Below are 25186 nucleotides of genomic sequence, written 5' to 3'. Positions count from 1 at the left end.
ACCCTAAGACATGACTTTATTGTCATTTTAGGGTCAGGAGCCGGGTCTCCTGTACCGCCCCCCCCCCCCCCCACTCTATCAGGCCCAGGACCGGGAACACAGTAGGCATCTAATAAGTCCCACTTGAGACTTTGATTGACCTTCAGCTCCTGGGGGCATTGGGGATGGAATACTCTGCTCCCGCCGTTTGCTCTTCCCACATGGGCATCCAGGGAAGACCATGGTGGGCAGCGCCAGCCTCCCCCTGGCACTCCTGCTAATGGAATCTCATCACTTGTGGCAAACAAGGGGGTGTGTGTAGTCTGCAGGAGAGGTGGGCGCAGCCCCAGGGAATGAACCGCCTTCACCTTGAGGCCCTAAGTAGTCATGGTAAACCCATTCCCTTCGCCTGGGCTTCCTGGGCTTCTGGGAAGCCGCGTGACGCAGCTCTGGGGGGTGGGGCTCCAGGAAATGTCCCTCCCCTCCCCTCCGCTCCCCTCCCTCCCCACTGCTTCTGGAGGCTGGCAGGTGAGGGCCATCGCGGAGCTGAGTCCAGGAACTGAGGTCTAGAGAGTTCAGTGACATCGATCCAGAACCTTGGCCTCCCTGGGCTCCCAAACAGCCCCGGCAGCCGGCTCTGCCTCGTTAGTTGGGAAGTTAAACTCGGTTGTTTAAGGCGAGCTAGTCTGTTACCTGCAGCTGAGCACATCCTAACTAATACAACTCTTCCCAGCGAGGGTCCATTCCCCGTTTGAAGACAGAAGGAAAGCCCGAGGCCCAGGCTTGCTTTCATCACTTTTTTCTCCCTTGACTTCTAGGTGCCCAATGCTAATACCTCCTAGGGTTTATTACCACTAGTAACAAGCACATGGATAAAGGCTAACCTTTTTTAACACTTCCTCTGTGTTAGTACTTTATGTGGGTTGTCTAATGCTCACATAATCCCATGACGTGAATCCTAGAACATTTTTACAGACGAGGAAGTTTGGGACTCAGGGCAGTTCTGTAGCTTGATGGTCGACAGCTTGGTCCTGTTTCCCGAAGCAGACAGATCCTGTTCCCCTTGCAGCTCGGCCTCCCTCCCGTGCAGACGCCCCAGCTCCTCCGTTTATCCCCATTTTTCTCAGTGTGTGGTTCTGGCACCCAGTAGGTGCGTGATGGAGACAAGGTGTGCTGCTTGCCCTCTGCTGTCCTGCACCACCAGCCACTCACCAACCAGGGCCCGCTGAGCATCCCGTGTGTTTAGAGAGGCCTGCGTGTGTGAGCATACGTGTACGTGCGTGTGTCTGTTGGGGAGTGGGGGGTAGAGTTGGAGAATATGGGCCTTGTCCTCAGTAAAAATAACAAGTCCCATTTATCAAGGGCTTACTAAGTCCCAGGTCCTGAGCTTTACATACTTTTGTTCAAGGCCTGCAGTAGTTCTGGGGAGTTTTTAAAAAACTCAAGCCTCTGGGAAATCACATGATTTGCTCAAAGTCACCCAAGTGGATGGGGACCCAGGTCTGTGTGTCTGGAGCCTGTGTCTCAGCCTCGAGCAGAGAAGGTCGGCGTGTCCCTAACCAGAGGCAGGTTCCCTCCTCTGTAGGGAAGCTTCACTGGGCAGGAGATACCTGAGCTGAGCCTTGAAGGCTGCGCAGGACTCCCAGAGCAGGGGAGGGAACGCATTCCGAGTAGAGGGAAGGGCTTGGGCAAACTGGTGCAGATGGCATAGTGTATGTTGGGAAATGGGGATTATAATTTAAAAAACCAGACCAGCTGGCCCCTATGTACCTCTTATGATAAGAGGTATTGATTAGAAGGGTGGCTTGGGTCCCGTGATGCCTCTGGCTTCTGAAGGGCAGCACCCAACATTTATTCTGCTGCTGGCAACAGAGCTGACGCCCCCCGCCCCTCCAGGAGAGTGGAGGTGAGAAAGGCATTTGTTAATGTCTTGGTGTTGATTTCCTTCAATTGGAATTCACTGAGCACCTACCGCGCGCCAGGAACGGAACCTGCCTTTGCAAGACTCACAATTCGGTGGGGAGGATGGGCCCGAAAATGACCCCCGTGTCAATTTCATCGGCCGCCATGCCCTGCGGCAAGCCCCTGTGGATGCCTTACAAACATTTATTTCATTTAATTCTGGAAGCTGCCTTGCTGGTAGATATCCTCTCTCGCTTTAACGCAGGAGGACAGCATGGGTCAGAGCAGTCACGTGACTCAATCAAGCACCTGCAGAGAGTTAGTTGCTGAGGCGCTGGGACGCTGCACGGGTCTTTGGGGTTCGAAAGTTCAGATTCTTTCAGTTACCTCCTTCTGCCTTCATATCATGATAACCCAGGCACGTGGGCTTTCAAAGGACGCCCGCAATCTGGGCCATAAAAACAATTGCTGGGAGAAGGATTGTGGTGGCTGATTTCAAGCTACCGACAGTTCGACTACCGACTCACAAAACCCCTGACTCTTTAACTATCCGAGTCCAGCACGCTCCTGGATCACCTTTCAGATTGGGCCGCAGGCCAACCACGCTGTTTATTACAACTGCAAGAGGACCCTGCACGTCATGGGCCCTGGATGGCTTACTGAGCGTTACTTGATGAGCCCTACCTGTGAAATGGGTCTGGCCATGGCTTGCCTTCCGTGTCTGCAGCTCTGGGCTCTGCATCTGCGGGGAGGCTGAGGCCCAGGTTTGCAGCAGGTAGTTTTCCTCCCCTCATTTGGGTCACTGTGGGGAATGAGGCTGGGCTGGGTGGGGCTGTCTCTCTGCTCCTGGCTTCCCCTCCACCCTCCAAAGCTTTCACAGTGATTGGTTCCCCTCATGGAGGGATCTTGCTACGGTTCCACCAGGAGGGCCTCTGAAACTCCTACCTGAGATAAGAAGGCTGCGTCTCGGTTAATCTCCCAGATTAGAGGCCACGTTTTAATATTTAAGAAAAGGTTTCCAGGCTCAGGGCCGGGTGGAGGGAGCGGCACACGGGACCTGGCCTAGTGGGTTTTGAATGCATGTATCCTTAGAGGCCCTTTCTGCTCATGAAGCCTGTGGGGCCTGGTGTCCCCTGAGTCATTTCTTTAGGTTGGATTTCACTGGTACCTGGACCAGGGGGCCTGACAGGGCGTTGTATTTGTGGAGAAGCCCAGCTGGACTCGGGTTGTGTGCTGGAAGCAGCACCAAGCCCAAGGATGGGCCAGTGTCTGACCCTGCTTCCAGCCCAAACGATTTCAGGCCTGTGTCTCTTCACTGTCTTCCTTCTCCCTCAGCTGGCGTATTCCTGGCAGGACCCATCGGGAGCAGAAATTCGAGAAGGGAGCCAGCCCTGAGTGAGCACCATGTGCATGCGTTCTGAGTAAGTAAGCCTGGCCACCTGGCTGAGCTGCGTTTGAATCTGTCTTCACTCCTTTCATGCTGTGTGATCCTGGGCAAGTCACTTAACTGCTCTGAGCTTTAATTTTCTCCTTTGTGAGGTGCGTGCTGTACTATGTACGTCACATGGCGGTTTTGAGACCTTAATAGGCTCCTAAAGTGCCTGGTAGTAGGTTAGATTTAAAAAACAGAAAAATCAGTTGAAAAAATATGTATTCATTGTAACACTTGCTGGTTGGAACTCACACCTGTAGCCGCTGTTTTTTTCCCTAGGCCCTGAAGTGAGAAGGCAGGAGAAATAGCCAGAGACCTACAGGCCTGGTTCCTGTATTTTTTTAGCTTTGCCCAGAATAGTTAAGACTCTGAAAAATCAGTGAAGGTGCTGTGGGTGTTTCCCACATTCATAGGGGAAAACGGATTTTCAGTCAATGATATGAAAATAATTGGCTGGAATAAATTAGATGAGTTTTACTTCATATTACACCACCTAAGAGTTCCTCCCAGAGAACAACCTTCTATTTAGAAGACAATCACATGCAATGTATATTGCAATATAAGTTTCTATTTTTGCCTTTAAACAAAGCATGAAACTATGACTATGTTTTGTTTCTTATTCAGTGTAAATTTGCAATTCCTTCTTTTATATTTTTAAAATTAATTTATGTGTTTATTTTTGGCTGTGTTGGGTCTTCGTTGCTGCACGCGGGCTTTCTCTAGTTGCAGTGAGCGGGGGCTACTCTTCGTTGCGTTGCGCGGGCTTCTCATTGCGGTGACTTCTCTTGTTGCGGAGCATGGGCACTAGGCATGTGGGCTTCAGTAGTTGTAGCACGCAGGCTCAGTTGTTGCGCTCACGGGCTCTAGAGTGCAGGCTCAGTAGTTGTGGCGCACAGGCTTAGCTGCTCTGCGGCATGTGAGATCTTCCCGGACCAGGGCCCGAACCCGTGTCCCCTGCATCGGCAAGCGGATTCTTAACCATTGTGCCACCAGGGGAGCCCTAAATAACCTTTAACCTACAAGTTCAAAGAGAGCAGGAGAGAAGAGTTTTGGTTGCAAAAGATCATGACTCTTATCTTGGGTACTTCGTTGCTTACCTCCTCCTCTAGACACACCATCAAGAAATTTCAGAAGTCTAGTGACAAAATAGAATGGAGATCAGCAAACTTTTTCTATAAAGGGCCAGATTGTAAACGTTTTAGTCTCTGCAGGCCACACAATCTCTGTTGCAACTACTCATCTCTGCCATTGTAGCAGGAAAGCAGCTATAGATGACATGTGAGCAAATGGGCGTGGCTGTGTGCCAATAAAACTTTATTAACAGAAACCATCAGTGGTCTTGCCAGTGGTGAACCACTGATTGTCTCCTGACATAGTATTGTCTAAGCCAGTGGTTCTCAAAGAGTGGTCCCTGGTACCCCATCATCAACATCACCTGGGAACTTGTTAGAAATACAAATTCTTGGGTCACCACCCCAGACTTTCCGAGTCAGAAATGTTAGGGTGGGACCCAGCAATCTGTGTTTAACAAGCTCTCCCCTTGATTCTGCTACATGCTCAATTTCGAGAACCACTGATCAAATTCTTTCTCCATCTGAATCTTGGCTGCTGCCTGAGGATACTTTCCCCCTACAGCACCCTTCAGGGAGGCTGTGGTTTCCTCCTAGCTCCCAAGGAACTCCGCACCTGGAGATGGGGTTGGTGTCCTCTTTGCTTCCCGTTGACGCTTTGAAATGATCTCTAGTCCTTCCTCCATAAAAACTCCCAGCTAATGTGAAGGGCTTTTCAATAAACTCCTGCCTGTCTTGCCTGTCTGGTTCTCTGTCCCACTTTCCATCACTTCTCTTACCATCATGCTTCTGGCTTCAGCCATGACATTGCAGATCAACACTCAACACTCTTCCCTCTCAGTTCCTGGACCTTCTTGGCTCCAGTGATTATTTTCCTTGCCCTTCAACCATCCACTTATGTTGTCATTACTCTGGACTTGACTTAAATGTCACTTTCTCAGAGAGGCCTTTTCTAAGCTAGCTTCCACCCGCAAGCCAGTCCTTTCCATATTTACCTTATTCCCAGCACTGATTAGCACCTGAAAGTATCTCATTTCACAGTTAACTTGCATGTCTGTTGTCGGTGGTCTTAGGTCTAGTTCTCTGAAAACAGAGCCTGTGATGGGAATGTTACACAAGTGATTCATGAAGAGAGTTCTCTTAGGAGATGAGGGGTGAGGGAAAGATGGTAAAGCAGGGAAAAAAAATCTAAGCAAGAATATGACCTCAGGGATAAACAAATAGATCAATGCAACAGAATCCAGAAATAGATTCACACACGCATAATTTTCAGCAAATGCCCCAATTTTATTAGGAAAATCTTTTCAGCAACTGGATAAATGTTTGAAAAAATGAACCACAATCCCTGCTTCACATTAGACACAAAAACTAATTTGGGAAGGATCATAGGCCTAAATGTGAGAGCTAAACTCAAATTTCTAGAAGAAAACAGTGGGGAATATCTTAGCAATTTTGGGGTAGCAAAAGACTTATTAGAAAAAACACAAAATGCATTAACCATAAAAAAATAGATAAATTGTACTTCATCAAAATTAAAAACTCCTGCTTACCAAAAGACCCCGTTAAGAAAATGAAAAGGCAAGCCACAGATATGAGAAAATATAACACATATATCAGTTGTGGGCTTGTATCCAGAATATATTTAAAATACTGACAAATCAATGATAAAAAGACAACTCAATAAAACGGGCAAATACTTGAAGAGACATTTTGGAAGGAAAGATACATGAATGGCTTGTAAGCACATGGAAAGATGCTCAACATCATTATCCATCAGGGAAATGCAAATTGAAACCACAATGAGATAGCATTTCACACCCACTAGAGTGGCTAAAGTAAAAAATCTGACAACACTAAATGTTGGCAAGAATGTGGAACAATTAGAACTCTTATACATTGTTGGCGTAAAATGGTACAATCACTTTGGAAAACTGGAGGGTTCTTATAATGTTAAGTTATACATCCACCTATTACCCAGTCATTCCACTCCTAGGTAGTTGCCCAGGAGAAATAAAAACGTGTGCTCACAGAAAATCTTGTGCAGGAATGATTATAGCAGCTTTAACCTATAGTAGGTAAAAATTAGAAACCCAAATTTCCATCCACAGAAGAATGGAAAAATAAATCATTGTTTATTCATACAGTTGAATAGTACTCAGCAATAAAAAATGAACCTCTGATATATACAACAGAGATTAAACTCAGAAATATTATGTTGATGGAAATCTATATATACAAAAGAATCCATACTGTGTGATTCCATATATATAAAGCTCAAGAATAGACAAAGTTAATCTGTGGTGATAAAAATCAGAAAAGTGGGTGTTCAGTGGTTGGGATTGACTGGAAGGAAGGGGGCAGGAGCTGATGTTGGGAATGTTTAATTGTTGATTGGGTTGTTGGTTACATTGGAAGACATTTGTCAAACTCATTGAATTGTACTTCTAATATCTGTGCTTTTTACTGTATATAAATTTTATCTCAATTGACAAAATGCAAAACATCAAAAAAAGAAACACAAGAATATAACAGCTGGAGACAACTTCAGTCTGATCCCAGGGGGAACTCTGGAACATAAATTGCACCATGGAGTTGGTCTCTCTTTATGGCAAGGGGCTGGCATTTTGTACCCCCATGTCATTTAGTCAGTCTCCCCCATGGGGGGGTAGCTTAGCTTCCTGGAAGAGGTTGTTCCATGTTGGCTTAGGGCAATTATCTGGAGAAGGAATGAGCTGTGAGTTGTATTGAGCCAACAACAGTGCAGCTGGGGGATGGGTGCACAGTCCAGTTAAGAGGATCCGGATGGGGCACCAACATCTTCTCCCACACTCCGCCCCCAGCACAGGCTGGAGCCATTTGCTTCTCACATACGTTCATTTCATCCAAGTGTGGTTTCTCCAGGACTCTGGTTGGCCACAATTTCTGAAGACATTTCTAAGACGAGCGGTAGTGGGCTGAACGAGAGCCCCCACTATTGCAGGTGGTGTCCATGTCATCACGAATACTCATCATCTTCCTCCACCACCACTCATTCCAGGTTCCCCTCTCCCTCTGGTTGTCTGAGTGGCTGGCCTGGTGAGGTGACCCAGACCCTCATCCTGGAGGGGTCTGAGCCCCTGGTGACCATGTCCTTATCAGGCTGGGGTGGCTGTATTGCCCATGTACAGTTACTCCTAGGCACGCAGGCAACAAGAGATGTCCTAGCAAACTGCCCGAGCACCAAGCAGTTACCTCCCTGTCTCCGCTGTGTGTCTGCAGCCCCTCCTTCTGATAATGATCAAGGTCAATGCCCTATGCCAGCATGGTGGCTGCTTCCCCTTCTGAATGGCTGGCATGTGTGACTCAAAGTGACCAGGAGGCAGCCATAGCTTTGCGTTGAATGGGGTTATTATTGAGTCCTGAGGGGGAAGCATCCTCCCTCTGGGTACTAGTGTTTCTAGACCCACAGAGGTCCAAGTCACAGAGAATTCCTCAAGCAAGTTGCTGGAGAACGTGGTGGGCAGAGCTGCTTCTGCCCTCGTCTTCCTGCCGTTAAACTGTCAGACCTTTGAAGTCAGCTGCTCTCTGTCTATTCACCACTGTATCTTCAATGCCAAGAACAGTACCTGGCGTGTATTTAGCGCTTGGTTATTATACTTGCAGACCGATTGCCAGAAACTGACTTGATGCTTTATGGGGTATGTTTAGGGAATATCAAACAATGCCAGTTTTCTTTAAGACGTTCCAATTTATTTTATGATTATGGAGTTATAAATGTTCATCATAGAGAATTTAAAATGCAGAAAAAGCAGAAGAAAAATCAGAATCGCCTGGAGATAACCTACATTAACCAGAACTACGCCATGAGCTTGGTCTACGTAGTGGTTTTCGAGCAGCTCTTGGGAGCACTTGTGTTTCAGAGAAGGCGCCCCAGGAATTGTCTTGAGAGTAAAGGGGAGGGTATGTCTCCCCCAGAACAGGAACGTTTTTCACCATTTTATTGAAATTTTGTTTGAAAAAAAGGATTTGCGGCAAAGACAATTAAAAAAAGGTGGAAACCCACCAGTCTACACTGTGGAGCTGGTAGTTTTCATTCAGCTGACTTTCAATTTCATATCACCATCAATAAATAGTGTAGATGGTCCAGGCTCTGCTATCGTACATGGCAGTTCCTGGCATTTGACCAGCCCCTGGTGTAGACTCCTCTTCTAAGAACACCGCAGAGTTATGTGACAGACAGAGGGAAACTTTTACTGCAAAAAACCAGATGTTGCCGACTGGAAGCGACCAGTGGTGGTGGAAAACGGAACCATGAATGAGTCATGTTCAATCATCTCAGACAAGCATAAAAGTATATAAAAGATTAGTGCAGAAGAGAATTTATACCAGGCTCTGTGCTGTCTGGGAACATGATTTAGATTAAAAAGAGGAAAAAAAAATATCTCTGAGCCACCTGGAGTACCATAGTCAGAAGGCTTTTAGGATTTGGATTTCAATATCCATCACTGTACCCCTTAGAATATTTTTATTTTTGAAAGGCACTTGGATGCCTGTCAAAACAACCAGACCTGCATTCGGGCAATATGTCAAGAGAGAGATGACTGTCCACGTACCCATTGGCTCTCCAGACACAAGGTTCAAGCATGCAGCTGTGTCAGAGATGGCGTATCCATCCCTGCCCCCTTTGGTTTGGTGCTGAGGTCCAAATATATGCCCCTAGTCAACTGTGCTTGGCTTTATAGCCTTAATGGGGAAAACCAAGCTGGATGAGGGGCTTAGGAGGGAGAATGGTAAATTTGAGGTGAGGGAGGGCTGGAGAATTTGCCTGGTGTCTGTGTTTATATTGAAGAGCTGCTTGGTTGATTTGAAGTCTGTAATCAGTTGCTGTGGTTCTTGGTTTCCTTTGGTTTTGGTGAACACAGTCAATTTCTCATCCAGGAACCTGGTTACCACCCAGCTTGGCTTGATGAAAGAGGAATGCTGGGGTACCGCATCCTTACCGACACTTGGTATTTTCCAGCTTTTAATATTAGCCATTCTGGTGGGTATGTAGCAGTATCCCCTTTTGCTTTTAATTAGCATTTCCCTGGTAACCAATGATGTTGAGCATCTTTCATGTGTCTATTAGCCATTTGGAGAAATTCTTTTACTACCTTCCTGTTGACTCGAAAGACCATTACAGTAGAATGGAAAATTGGGTGTCTTTGTGCTGAGGGATATTATACAGCAATAAAAACGGGAGGCCCAGGCCTTTGTACCCCTGTGTGGATCAGTCTTTGGATGTGGGTCACCCTGTATTTAAGCGTGTCTTTGTATCCTGATGTTTTGACATCTGGGCCCTTGCTGCCCCTGCAGGGACTGTCCCTCCCAGGGCTAGCCAGTCCCTAGGGAGAGTAAATGGTCCACCTGTGAGCTCACCTTTCCTGTGCAAACCAACCAGTTCAGAGTTCACACCCCAAGGACCTCCTTCATGGGGCTCTCCTGTTCTGGGCTACTATCCACCTGCCCGAATCACCCCAGGGCCAGTTACCACACAACTGGGGCCAGCCCCTTACACCCCAGAGCCTGCACCAACGATTCAGCCCAGCCAACCCTAAGCCTGCTTACCCTGCCTCACGTCACCCATGTTCCTTCCTGTGGAAACCACAATAAAGGCTCTTGCCCCTGTTCCCTCCTGCTCTGCCCGGCCCTGGTGCTTCCCCAGGCGGCCCTGTGTGGTGTGGTGAGCCCCTCCTCTTCGACTCTGTGAGTATAACAAGCTGTCTTCTCAATGGTAATTATCTCCTGATCTGTTGGCCTTACCATACCTGAAAGATAACAGCATCCTGACTTAAAAGCACACCCTGGGTGGGACTTCCCTGGTGGTCCAGTGGTTAGGGCTCTGTGCTTCCACTGCAGGGGGCATGGGTTCGATCCCTGCTTGGGGAACTAAGATCCCACATGCTACACAGTGCGGCCAAAAAGGAAAAAAAAGCACACCCTGGGAAGGGGTGGGTCTCTGGAGGAGGCAGGTCCTTGCATCTAGGGCCATCCCTTTGGGAATCAGCAACTGGAGACCATCTGCCAGCAGCACCCCCGGTGGGTGGGGCTACGAGGCCTTCCTTGGAGGGGGTGGTTGGTGTCCATCGCAAATTCCTCGCATCAAGGTGTAGGTGACCCTTTGTTCCAGGGTCTCACCCGCCTCACCCTAGTCCCTATCAGAGTGATCCTGTTGTCCCTCCTCTGTCCAAAGCCCACCCGGGACCCCCTTCTCACTCAGGATAAAAACAAAGGCCTTCCTGTACCCTATGAGGCCCTATGGGATCTGCCCCTTCTCCCACTGGCCCCCCTACTTTGCCCCAACCACTGGCCCCTTCACTGTTCCTCCACAGGCATGTCCCACCCCAGGACATTTGCACATCCTTTGCCTTCTGCCTGGAATGCTCTTTCCCTAGATCTACCCTTGGCTCATGCCTTCACTCCCTTCAGATCTTCGCCCATCTGTCACCCCCTTCTTGGCCACCTGCTCTAAAATTTCAACACTTGCCCCATCCCTGACGCTTCCTATCCCCCTTCCCTGCTTTCTTTTTTCTCTGCATAAGGTACCATGCATTGTACTCACTATTTCATTTAATGTCTGTTTTCCCTGCTTGAGTGTGTCAGCTCCCGGGAAAAGGGGAAGGATTGTTGTCTAGTTTGTTCATTGCTGCATCCCCACTACTGAAAACAGGGTCAAACTCAGAGCATCAGCAAGTGATCTGTTGGTTGAATGCAGAGGTGCACGTTTTGGAGAAGGTGTTCAGGTCTGTTCCTGCTGCTCCTTTGGGTAAATGCTGGTCCAACACCCAGAATGTGCAGTTTAATTACAGATGCATCTTAGTTTCTCCCCGCTCTGCCCTCTCGTACTCCTCTTTCATGCCTCCCCCCTCCCTCTCCTCTTTCATATCCATTTTCTTTCTTTCTCCCACTCCTTCCCGCTTTTTGGTACTTGATGGCATCACAGTAAACTAATAAAGCTTTCATTACTGGGTTGTACCCGTAATTACGCACACTGAGAGCCAGGTTTGTTTTGATTTTCTGTGGACTTTTGGTCGCTGATGCTTTTGAACACTTGCTTTTATTCTTCAGTTGCCACTTGACCCCCCCCATGTTTTAAAAAGGATGAAAAGCTTAGAAAAACATCAGAAATATCCTTTTATTTTTTTCCTGCAAATTGATTTGGAGGGTTTTGTTTTGATTTCCCTCTTGGAAATGGTGGGTGTTAAAGAAGAATCGCACGTTTCTAAACTGGCCACAAGGCTGTGAATTCTGAGATGGGAAGGAGATAAAGTTTATCATTTATTGGGGGGCTCTGAAAGTATCCCCACGAAAGGGCAAGCATCGTATAGTCCCTATGCACCCACAGAGGCTGGGAGAGGTTGGATTAGAGCAGGGTCTCTCCGCCGCAGCACTAGTGATGTTTGTGGCTGGATCATGCCTGTGGTGAGGGCGTCCTGTGCACTGTAGGATGTTGAACAGCATCCCTGGCCTCTAATTAGTAGATGCTAAGAGCACCTTGCCTCCTTTGTGACGATCAAGAATGTCTCCAAAAAAAAAAAAAAAAGAATGTCTCCAGACGCGGCCAAATGTCCCGCTGGGCGGGGGCACAAGGGCCCTCTGTTGACAACCACCGAATTAGATCAAAACTTGTATGTTAAGCGTGCATAACATCACTATTTAACAGGGGCTAAAAGATGGAAACAATCTAAACGTCCATCAGCGGATGACTGGATAAACAAAGGGTGGTCTGTCCATACGATGGACTATTATACAGAATGATGTAGTGATACATGCTACAACATGGATGACCCTTGAAAAAATCATGCTAAGTGAAAGAAGCCAGACACGAAAGATCATGTATCGTCTGTTTCCATTTATATGAAATGTACCAAAGAGGCCGGTCCGGTCCGTAGAGACAGAAAGTAGATAAGTGGTTTCCTGGGGTTGAGGCGGGGAGCGAATGAGGAATGACTGCTTAGTGGGTAAAGGGTTTTCTGTTTGGGGTGATGAGAAAGTTATGGCATTAGACAGTGGTGGCGGTCGCATAATATGGTGACTGTACCCCGTGTTGCTGAAATGTACACTTTAAAATGGTTAAAATGGTAAATTTTATGTTATGTGGAACACTCGCTTTTATTCTTAAATTTTCCCACACTTAATTTAATTTTCCCACAATTAAAAAACTCAACAACTCATGAGAGCGGCTTTTACCGGCGTGTATGAGCTTGAAAGATAAAAGGTTTGGTCCTTCCGTCCTCTTCTAGGAGAAGAGGGGACCTCCCATCCCCCAATCCCTTTTACTCCACCCCAGGGATAGGAATCACTGATTTGCATAACTGAGATTCTAATACACTGATTGGAGACTCTTTCTTGGGGAGGGATGTTTATTTCTGTTATCTCTTGCTATAAACAAGAGATAGTGGCTTAAATAGCAACCGTTTATTGGCTCAGGGCTCTGCTGGGACCACACACTTCTGCTCTGCGGTGTGTTGACTGGGGTCATTCATGTGGCTGCAATCTGTTGAGAGCATGGCGGGGGCTGGAATGTCTGAGAGGGCTTCATTTTCACAACTGGCCATTGGTCTGGCTCTTGGCGGGGGGGCCTCGGTTCTCCATGTGGTCTCCCTGCCTCCAGTGTTCTGGACCAGCTTCTTCACAGCATGGTGCTGGGTTCCCAGGGGATAAATGTGGAAGCTGAAAGTATCCTGCTCTGGAATCCCCAGATGTCACTCCTACCATTTTCTATTAGTCAAAGCAAGTCACAAGGACATTATGCTCAGGGAAATAAGCTAGACACAGAAATACAAATACTGCATGATCTCACTTACATGTGGACTCTAAAATGGTTAAACAGTAGAATGGTGTTTAACTATTTAAACACCATTAAATAGAAACATAGAAACAGTAGAATAGTGGTTTCCAGGGGCGGGGGAGGAGAAAATGTGGAGTTGAGAGTCTAGTGGTACAAAGTTTCAATTATGCAGTTAAGTTCTGGAGATCTGACATACAGCATGGTGACTGTAGTTAATAATACCATATTGTAAACTTGAATTTTGCTAAGTGGGTAGATCTTTAAGTGTTCTCAACACACACACATACACACACACACACACTCACACACCCACACACACCCCCACACACAGACATAAAGGTAACTATGTGAGGTGGGGGCTATGTTAATTAGCTTGATTGTGGGGGTTATTTTCACAATGTATTCATATACCACAACATCAAATTGTATGCCTTATACCATCTTTATTTGTCAATACCTCAATAAAGATGTCAAGAAAGCATTAGTAAACATTAGAGAAGGTTCAGGAAAAACATGGAGAAAGCCCAGTTAGAAGTCTGTTGTGATCATCCAGGCGGGAAATAGGGCAGACTTGGAGGGGACCAGTGAGTGAATCCCTGCATCAAAAGTAGTGATGCTGAAACGTAGGCTTGAATGTAGGGGATGAAATAAATGGAAAGGGCTCTGGTCTGCTTTTGTTCTAGGGCTACTGTAACTGAAGTTTCTTTCCACGGTCCAGGTGTGATCATTTGAATTAGGCGTGAGCGTTTATGGTCAGTCTGCAGATTCACCTCCCGTGTGTCCGTCCCATGCATGGAATTCCCTCAGGACCTCATGTGGTCTGGGGCAGGGTTCCAATATTCCTGAATCCTCTGGCCATATCATCTAGTAGCATTCCAACTAAATTAGGTTCCTGGACCCAATTCCAACTTTCCCACACCAACAAGCAATTCTCAGACACCAGCAGGATTTCAACTCAGTCCTGACACTATCTACGCTGAGATAGAATCAGATTCCACAGGAGCTCCATCCCTCAAGAATTCAAATGCCAATCCAATCGTAAGCCCAGGTCAGAAGCCCTTCTGACCAACCAACTACAAATTGGAGGTTTCACTGACCCCCTTCTTGGGTTCAATTAATTTGCTAGAATAGCTCGCAGAGCTCAGGAAACCCATTAACTCACTAGATTACCAGTTTATTATAAAAGAATATGTAACTCAGGAACAGCCAGATGGAAGAGATACATAGGAAAAGGTCCTGAACAAAGAAGCTTCTGTCCTCCTAGGACTTGGAGCCCAGCATGACGGCACGTGGAAGTGTTTTGGTTCCCCAACCTGGAAGTTCTCTGAACCCCCTCCTTTTTGAGTTTTTATGGAGGCTTCATTATATAGGCATGATTGATTAACTCATTGGCCATTGGTGATTGATTCAACCTCCAGCCCCTCTCCCCTCCCCAGAAATCAGGAGGTAGGATTGAAAATTCCAACCCTCTTGGTGTGGAGAAAAGGAAGCCCCCTTGCACTGTTGGTGGGAATGTAAATTGATATAGCCACTGTGGAGAACAGTATAGAGGTTCCTTCAAAAACTAAAAATAGAACTACTATACGACCCAGCAATCCCACTACTGGGCATATACCCTGAGAAAACCATAATTCAAAAAGACACATGCACCCCAATGTTCATTGCAGCACTATTTACAATAGCCAGGTCATAGAAGCAACTTAAATGCCCATCAACAGATGAATAGATAAAGAAGATGTGGTATATATATACAATGGAATATTACTCAGCCATATGAAGGAATGAAATTGGGTCATTTGTAGAGACATGGATGGACCTAGAGACTGTCATACAGAGTGAAGTAAGTCAGAAAGAGAAAAACAAATATCGTATATTAATACATATATGTGGAATCTAGAAAAATGGTACAGATGAACCGGTTTGCAAGGCAGAAATAGACACAGATGTAGAGAACACATGTATGGACACCAAGGGGGGAAAGTGGGGGGGGGTGGTGGGATGAACTGGGAGATTGGGATTGACATGTATACACTAATATGTATAAAATAGATAACTAATAAGAACCTGCTGCATAAAAAATAAATAAAATTCAAAAAAAAAGGAAAATTCCAACCCTCTAATTACATGGTTACTGGGCAGTTAGTCCCCACCCTTAGGTGCTTCCAAAAATCACCTTCAGTATCATAAGCCCAGTTGAGGTAGAAAGGGGCTAGTTATGAAAAACAAGACACCCATTTCACCTTTAAGGCTCTGAAGCATTTTTTAAAGGAACTGAGCATGAGACCAAATATTATAACAAAAGATGCTCCTATTGCTTTTATCTCAGGAAATTCTAAAGATTTTGGGAGCTGTGAGCCAGAACTGTGGATGAAGACCCAATATTGATATATGTGAGAAATATATTTTTATAGATCACAACATTGCACCAACATTACCCCGATTTCCAACATACTTGCTATAAATTCAGTGACGAGCAAAACAACCTCAGTGACGAAACGTCCTGGCCAAAGCAGCAACGTAATGTGCCCTATTATTTCTCTGCTCATAGGACTAGAAGAGGCTCTAGATTGCCCTTAAAAAGCTTTCCCTGATAACTCTTCCATAACCTTTGGTGAACTTTCTTGCTTCTCAAGGAAAGCGGGGAAATGTGATCAAAGTTGGAGAGGATGCGAACATCCGTAGGAGGCAACTGGGAAGAGTAGCTCTTAAAGGTAACAGTGGAAGTTTCTCAGAAATGATTGTGTGATCGAATAGCTTCCCTTCCAAGGAAAAAGCATGTCAAATCAGGAGACTTGAAGTTCTAGAAAAGAGTCTTTGGGATTGTCATCTTCTGCCTTCCTGAGGGAAACACATGAGGGAGTGGGGTTCCTGAGAGGGGACAGAACCTGCCCAAGGACACACAAGGCGTTCACTTCAGTGTGAAGACTGAAGTCCTGGGCACTTGCCCCAGAACCTGAGGATCCCGGATGGCTTTGCTTGCAGTGGGGTTTGCAAACACATGGCCCTCACATAGGTTTTCTGGCCCCCATAATGGGGTTTTGTTTTGCCTTCACTTAAAAAAGGGCAAGATTCCACGTGAGAATCTGGATTTCTGTCTCTTAGTTTTTTCCTCTCGTGGGGACTCAGTATCCCTGTCTGTAAATTGGGGACACTGATATGGTGGTGGTTATCCATCTGCCCCTCCCCTACCCCCATATCTTCCCCTCACCCTTCTCTCCCTGCTCGGTGCTCCCTCCTGGGGGCCGACCTGCATGGACTAGATTCCCTTGCCTTCTGTTTCCTGGGATGGGAGCCCAGCACGGTAGCACGTGGAGGTGTTCTCGTTCCCCAGCCTGGAAGCTCTCTGAACCCCCTCCTTTTTGGATTTTACGGAGGCTTTATTACGGAGGCACGGTTGATTCACTCATTGGCTATTGGTGATTGATTCAACCTCAGTCAATTGGCCAGTGGAAATCGCTGGTGAGAGACTGGAGGGTAGTAGGAGGGAACAACTGGCATATTCTATTTCCCCAGCTCCTGTTGGGTGGCCCGTCTCCCATGGTCCCTCACCAGCGAGCCCTACACCCCTTCATTTGGCTGGTACCAGCTCCCCACCCATTGCTGGCCCCAGGAGTTTAAATATCCCTTGCTGGTCCCTTTAACCCTGTTAGCACCTGTGAAAATAGACCCCTTTATTAGATCCCCAGGACTTATCAGCACTGTATTATGTACCTGAAATTTGCTAAGAGAGTAGATATTACATGTTCTCACCACAAAAAAGAAATGGTTATTGTGTGACATGATGGAGGTGTTAGGTAAGGCCATTGTGGTGGTAATCTTATTGCAACATATAAATGTCTCAGATCAACACTTTGTACACCTTAAACGTATTCAATGTTACATGTCAATTACATCTCAATAAAGCTGGGGAAAAAGAAAACCATGGCAATACATCTGCAAAAAAAGAGAGACCCTTTATTAAACTCTCCTCAATTAAACCCTTTGAATGTACTACCTATTTCCCACTGGGACCCTGACAGATGACATAATATCCCAGAGAGATCATGACACATGGGCTGGCACCTAGCAAATGCTCAATCCACTTGTTGTTATTGTCATATTATGACACTCCTGTTATTTTCATTACTGTCATCTCGGTGTAATTAGAATTATAGACTCTGCTAGTTGGAAGGAACCATAGAAATAATTTCCTATGCAGTGCCAGGAGAATAGTACCTGGCCTGTTTGTTGAGTGAATCAATGAATTTTTTCACCTGGGGATACCTCTCCTTTCACACCTCCTGTCATGGGGAGCTCACCAGTGGAAAAGGTAGTTCCTTATTTCATTGAATGGCTTTGTTAATTTTACCAGGAAGATGGGCAAACACGGGGCAGGTTATCTAGTGTTTTGCTGCCGTTGGCTGGGTGGCTGGGGGTGGGGACACAGGAATCTTGGGGACACAGAGCTGAGAACACAGACACTGTAGACCAAAGACAAATTCTCACCCCAATCCTCAACCCTCCCAGACACCTCGCACGGCCCAGGAGGAAAAAGTCAGTCCCCAATTCAGTATCAGCTAGACTCTCCAGAGTCCGCAAGGTGGAAAAGCATCCAGAGATTTCCCAATGCCCCCATTTCCCCTGATTTCCCACATAACTTCATAGGAGACACTGTGATGAGCAAAACAACTTCTGTCACAAAATGATCTGCCCAAACCGGCAACTGAGGGGATGAAGGCTGAGTAAGGAAGGATGCGCTATTATTTTTATTCTCAGGGGACTAGACGATCCTGGAAGACTCTATACTGTCCTTAAAGATTCTTACACCTTTGCTGCGCCTGTCATGAGATCTACACTGCGGATGGCAGATCCAGAGGGGAAAATAAGTAAATAAACACACGCAGAAAATCAGACAACATCGCCGCCTCGGCTGCCAGCCCCTGTGGCCCCAGGTGCGCGGGGTAGAGTGCATCACCTTGCCTTTGGACTGCAATCAATGGAGCAGGCAGGAAATGAGAGGAAATTAATTTCCCCCCCTCTCCTCTTTTCCTCCCCTGCTGTCCCTCCTGTTTTTACACAAGGGCCTTTTAAAATGTTGGTTCCTCTCTGATTAGAGCGCCATAGAGGTTCGAAACAGCCTCTTCTGGACTAAACCCCCTCTGCCCTTAACCAGAATGATTGGCTGGTTGCCTTGGTAATTGTCCTCATTCGCTGTGTAGAAGCCACAATTATGAAGGTTTTTCTGGGTACCGATCCTCTTAGTGCCTTTTTCTTATAAGTTCACAACAAGATGGGACAAAGGAGACCTAATAGATTTCATTGCTCCAGCCCCTTGGAGTACTCAGAGCCCATGACCTGCGGGCATGAGCTGTGAGTGCCATTTAAATTGGTTGGCTTTGCCTGGAGATAAAGCTTTACGTTCAAGAGAGTGGCTGAGGTTCTATTAGCTGGAGAGCCAGGGCCAGAGAATGAACTCGCAGACCCGGTTGGTCTACCTCCGCTCATAATGGAAAACCCAGATGGGCATCTGAGGCTGACGGCTGGAGCACTTAACCTTTCACTGATAATCGAAGAAAATGGACATGTAACTGCTCTCTCCAAACTCGGGCATGATTCAGGTTCAAGGCAGGAGAGCTCTGTGGGCTGTTGAAGAACCCAAGCTGGAAATGTTCTGGGCAGAAGCTGCTTTGTACACTTTAAAGGGAAACGGGACTCCATTAGCTGTGGTAATTGGAGAGCAGAGAAAGGGGGAAAGATGATGATTATGATGATGTTGGTAATCACGATCACTATAATCAAATAATTTAGCCATAAAGGGTACAAGATGCTCACATTCATTACCTTAGCTGGTCCTTCTAACAGCCTGGGGGTTGTGTGTTCCTTATTGGAGATGGGGAAACTGAGGCACAGGAAGGTTAAAGCAACTTGTCAAGTTGGAAGGTGTGTTGGAAGAGATGGTATCAAACACAAAGGAATCTGACTGCTAGAATCTTCCAACCACATAGAACCTCCTTTCACCGAAGTAAAATCAATTCTAAGTTTTGGTGGAAGTAAGGTTTTGAATGGTAGTTTGTAGACCCTCTACCTAGGTGTTCCAGGGGCTAATGCGCCTTCATTAGAAAGGCTTTGGGGCATTCCCTGGTGGTCCAGTGGTTAGGACTCTGCACTTTCAATGCGGAGGGCCTGGGTTCAATCCCTGGTTGGGGAACTAAGATCCCACAAGTGTGACCAAAAAAAAAAAAAGTGTAGAAAGGCTTTGAATTTTGACGAGTCCCCATTGGAACTGAATACTCTCAGAAAGGGGTCAAGTCCATGGCTATTTCATCCAGAGAGTCAGCTCGTTTGCTTGGTAGTAGCTGTGTTGAGAAGGATTCTGAGTTTGTGTCTGGATTTACTATTAAAGATGCATCTTGATTGGTAATGTTTACCCCGAAAGAGGGATCGGGAATCATGTGTTTGCCTCCTCTGCAGGCTTATCTGCTGATGCCCTACTGGAGATTAGCTCAGTAGATAGTTCTTCAGGTGTAACAATTATCTGAAAACCCAGAACTGTAATTTGGTGGTTGCAGATTCATTCCATAATTTGAAAAAAATCTTTCTATCTGGAAATAATTTCAAACTTATTGAAAAGTTTTAAGAATAAGAATAGCATGAATAATACCTATAGTCCTTTACCTGGAGTCACTTGTCAATATTTTACTCTGCTTTTTCCTTTTCTCTCACATGTGTCTGATTTTTCTGAAACATTTGAGAGTAAATTGCGTCTGTCATGGTCTTCTGAACATTTCAGTGTATATTTCCAAAGAATACCGATAGCCTCATGTAACCACACTAGTTGTCAACTTCAGGGAATTTAGCATTGATGCAATACTTTCATCTCATCTTCATCTGTAACCCAGCTTTGTCAATGGACCCAAGAATGTCCTTCTTAGCATCAGCTATTACATTTAGCTGTCACGTCTCTTTAGCTTCCTGCCATGATGCTGACATGTTTGACATTCTCAGAATTTTGAAGTGTCCTGGCAGAGAGGTTTAAAATATCCATTTAAGTGTTCAATATTTTTTTTCCGAAGTTTAAAACGGCAAAGGAAAGTCAGTCTTCTCCTTTTTAAATCTTTATTGGAGTATAATTGCTTTACAATGTTGTGTTAGTTTCTGCTGTATAACAAAGTGAATCAGCTATACGTGTACATATCCCTGTATCCCCTCCCTCTTCAGCCTCCCTCCCATCCTCCCTATCCCATCCCTCTAGGTCGTCTAAGTGTTCAATACGTTTTGTTTTTTTTTTGCGGTACGCGGGCCTCTCACTGTTGTGGCCTCTCCTGTTGCGGAGCACAGGTTCCGGAAGTGCAGGCTCAGCAGCCATGGGCCATGGGCCCAGCCGCTCCACGGCATGTGGGATCCTCCCAGACCGGGGCACGAACCCGCGTCCCCTGCATCGGGCAGGCGGACTCTCAACCACTGCGCCACCAGGGAAGCCCTAAGTGTTCAATATTTTTGAGAAGCAAATGTGTGCACTCTGCTAGGCGTTGGGGCTTACAAAGATGAACTTGACAGTTCGTGCTGAAGTGAGGTAATAATCAGAACAATAAAGCTAACGTTTACTGAGTACTTGTGGTGCCCAGCACTTTACGTGCATTATCTCATTTAAACCTGCAATCGTCCCATGAGGTGTGGGCAGTATGATTGTTCTCCTTTGTAGGTGGGGAAAGGGAGGCTCAGAAATGTTAACGAGCTTGCCCAGCACCATGCAGGTGGTAAAAAGAGTTAAAATTTCATCTCAGGCAGCCTGTCTCTAGAAACCACACTTTTATTTTTTTCAGTTTATGTTATTGAGCAGAGTTGATTTGCAATGTTGTGTTAATTTCTACTATACAGCAAAGTGATTCAGTTGTACAAATATACTTTTTTTCATATTCTTTTCCATGATGGTTTATCATAGGATATTGAATATAGTTCCCTGTGCTATACAGTAGGACCTTGTTTGTCCATCCTATATATGCCAGTCTGCATCTGCTAATCCCAAACTCCCCATCCATCCCTCCTCCACTCCCCTCCCCCTTGGCAGCCAGAAGTCTGTTCTCTATGTCTGTGAGTCTGTTAGAAACCATACTTTCAACCACTGCATTATTCTGTCTTTGAAACATAAATTCAACAGCATGGTAGAGATTGGATAAATAGCATATAAATGATTCATTCATTGATTCACTTGATTAATTCATTGATTCATCATTCATTCCTTGTTTCATTCACTGGTTAATTCACTCAACCATTCATTGATTAATCCATTTATCCATCCAACCATCCATCCATCCATCCATCCATTCATCCTTCCATTCATGCCTCCTGTGGTCAAGGCACTGTGCTAGGTTCTAGGGATACAGCAGTGAAACAGAGCAGATACAGTCTTATGTCCCATGAAACTTACTGTCCAAGAGGGGAAGACAGATAATAAAGAAAGCATAATTAGTGATATGAGAGTAAAAGTATAAGAAGTAGGAAAATCTGACCTCATACAGAAAGTCAGAGAAGGTTCCCCTGACAACGTAGCATTTAAACTAAGTTCCCAAAAGCTGTGTGGAAGTTAGCTCAAAAGAAGGAGGGGTTGCTTCTGTGTAGGAAAAAGAAAAGAGAGCTTCATGGAGGAGGTCGCACGCAAGCTGGGTTTTAAAATGTGGGTGGGATGTGAAGATTCAGAGGTGGGTGAAGTATTTCCCAGGTGCGAGTAACAGCGGAAGCAGAGGTAGAGCACTGGTGGGAACGCATTAAGGGAAGTCCCAACCATTTAGTCTATTCTCCTAGCTGCAGAGATTCATCAGTGGTCATCCCTGCCTCTGGGACTGTTAATTGGGAAGCCATGTCATAATCTTAATGCAAATGAAAGACATTGGGCCTCTAGATCTCTTGTTTTCTTGACTTGGTACCCCAAATGGGTACCACTTTGGATACAGAGCCTACTCAGCACTACATGCATCTCTTGAATCCAGGGACAATTGCTCCTGAAAGCTTATTCCAGAGAAATGTATTATCACCACATAGCAGCTGCTAGTCTAGGTGCTGAGGTTACGGTATTGAAGAAGGCAGAAAGTAATCCATGGTGTTGTCAAGTTTTCATTCTGCGATTTTAGCTTGTAACTTTAATCACAAACCTATTTATAATTTACAATTAAAGGGCATCTTGGAGTTTGAAGATCCCTCTGGTTTGAGTGCAACAGAGAAAGTGGGAAACTTAGCACCCGACAGGCAGGTGACCTACAGTCAAATCTGGAGCCAGTCAGCCCCTCCTCTGAGCCTCAGTTTCCTCATTTGTCAAATGAGTGGGCTTGGTCAGACCTTTAAGACCTTCCTAGCCTTGAAATTCTTGGATTCTACAAACCAGAGGAGCAGACGCACCCTGGGAACCGCAGGCGTCTGTGTCTGGGCAAATCTGGACATTTAATGCTTTTGTTCCCTGTTTTGACAAGGGGCTCCGGGGGCTCTTCCTGACAGTTCACCCCTCTTGGCTAATCAGAATTCTCTTTCTGTCTGCCTTGGTTTTCTGCACTTCAACTTGCATCATAAATTATTCTTTCTCTAAATGGCAGGCGTAGGTAAGTTACCAAAAGGTCACTCAAAACCCCAATCAATCCCAGCTGCTTTAATTACTTTAGTGCTGTTTGGACCTGTGTGTGTGTGTGTGTGTGTGTGTGTGTGTGTGTGTGTGTGTGTGTGTGTGTGTGTGTGTGTGTGTGTGTGTGTGTGTGTTGTAGCAGCAACTCACAGGAGAGGATCAAGAACCATTTTTCTCAAAGGTGATGGAATTTCCTTAAGGAAAGTTAATTGTGTTGGCTTCTGTGTGTGGTAGGAAAACCCCCATCCAAAGAGACATTCATATATATTATATGAATAACAAAAGAGAACATAGTTGCTGAAGAATCACTTGTCTTTGACAAGCTGATGGCAAATTCTGGAGACTAAATAAAAGCTGAAACAAATGTGAAACTAAGATTAAAACCAGATGAAAATAAGCCATTTAGTAAAATAGTCACCCCCTACCCCCCCAATCCCATAACTTTGTCTCAGAGCTCCCACGAAGGTTCTAAAATGTTGTGTTTCATCTTCAGTAGGAATTTAGAGGCAAAGCAAAGTGTGGTAAATACTATTCAGCTTTGACCCTGCTGGTTTCAGTGTGGCTGTCTCCTGGCTGGCCTGTGGGTGCAGAGAAAGACATTTTTACACTCAGTGTCTTCGGTGAAAGGCTCACATCTTAAAGAGTTTTGGGGAAAGGCAAGGTTCTTGGTGCTGTTTTCTTTGCTTGTGAAGGAATTTTCCCCTTACTCTGTTGATTGAATCTCTTCTCTGTGAGAAACATTATAAAACAATAATTTATAATTTATCCTATTATAACAAAACAATAACTCAAGCTAACTTTTGAGTGCTTTCACAGGTATTATTCTAAACATTTTGCATTCGTTGTTTTATTGAATTCTCATGACTGTTATTATTCCTACTTTACATACGGGAAAGTCAGGCACAGAGAGGTTTCATCACTTGCCCAAGGTCACCCAGCTGGGAAGGGGTGGAGCTATGTTCAGAACCTTGGCAGTCTAGACCAGACAGTGGTAACAGCTAACTTTTATCCTGGTGTACTGAGTTCCCAGAATGATGTGAAATACTTTGTATTTAAAACGTGAGGATTCTCACAGCAACATGGTGAAGCTGGTACTCTTATTTTTCTGAATTTTCACATGAGGGAGACTAAGGCTCGAGAGACTTAGGTGACATACAAGGACACACAGCACAGTGCAGCTGGGATTTCACAGCTGTTCCATTTGGATCTAGATCCTGGGTTGGTAAACTTACGGCCCAGGGGCCAAATCTGGCCCACTGCCTATTTTGTAAATAAAGTTTTATTAGAAAACAGCTATACCCATTTGTTTCTGTGCTGCCTATGGCCACTGTGTGCCACAGTGACTGTCTGCCTGTGGAGCTGAAATATGTACCGTTTGGTTCATTACAGAAGAAGTTTGGCAGCACCTGCTCCAGGCCCTGTGTTCTCAGCTTACTTCCATCTCCTGCTTTTCCATGTACCATGATTCCTAAGGCTGGTGGTTCCAATGCTCTGGTCTGATATTGGAATGCAAGCTGGTCTTAGCCAGAGGTGGAGAAAGCCATCTCATCTGAATTCCTGCCCCTCTTGGGGGCGGGAATTGTAAACTCTATCTTGTTCAGACTCTCTCCCTTGCTGGCTTTGATAAAGCAACTTGCCATGTTGGGGAGACCCATGTGACAAGGAACTGAGGGTGGCTTCTGGTTAACAGCCATCTGGGAACTGATGCTCTCAGCCCAGTAGCCCAGAAGGAACTGAATCCTGACAACGACATAAGTGAGCTTGGAAGAAAAACCTTCCCCAGTTGAGCTTTCAGATGGGACCCCAACCCTGGCCAATACTTAGATCTCAAGCTTGTGAGAGACTCAAAAAGAGGGAGCCTAGGTAAATTATGCCTGAATTTCTGATGTGCAGAAACTGTGAGATAATAAATGTGCATTGTTTTAAGATGCTGAATTCATGGTGATTTTTTATGCAGAAATAGATAACTAATACAACCATGGAGAAGGAAGATCTCATAAAAAGAGATATAAATATATAATCTAAATATACTGATTTAGACCATATACTTTATTGACATTACTCTATGAAATCCATATGACAAATCTAAGAGCGTGTTGTTTCTATTCACATTTATATAGATGAAAAAACCAAGACTCAAAATATAAGGGACTAGTCCACAGTCATACACCTACAAAGTAGCAGAAATGGGATTTGAACCAAGTCCTATCTGACTCAAAAACTACCATGCTCAGACATTTCATCCAGTTCCGTAAAGACTGGGGACTAATGTCTTTTTCTTGGACTAGAGACCCAGAGTACTGAAAATATACCCTTTAAATTCAATTTTTTAAATATAAATTTATTTATTTTATTTATATTTATTTTTGGCTGTGTTGGGTCTTTGTTGCTGCATGCGGGCTTTC

The 25186-nt window shown here is 45.5% G+C and overlaps 1 long non-coding RNA gene across 1 annotated transcript in view; it reads left to right on the top strand.

The window, feature by feature from the left end:
* The first annotated feature begins 2267 nt into the window (after positions 1-2267).
* LOC307197442 overlaps positions 2268-25186 on the top strand; it is a 261167-nt gene continuing 238248 nt past the window's right edge. The window contains exons 1-2 of the long non-coding RNA XR_013831410.1: positions 2268-2656; positions 3217-3302. This is a non-coding gene — a long non-coding RNA (uncharacterized lncRNA). The remainder of the gene's footprint in view (positions 2657-3216; positions 3303-25186) is intronic.

Source organism: Stenella coeruleoalba, assembly GCF_951394435.1.
Source record: "Stenella coeruleoalba genome assembly, chromosome: 14".
Taxonomy (NCBI): domain Eukaryota; kingdom Metazoa; phylum Chordata; class Mammalia; order Artiodactyla; family Delphinidae; genus Stenella; species Stenella coeruleoalba.
Note: the sequence above shows the minus strand (reverse complement) of the source record. Positions and strands in the feature narration are given on the sequence as shown.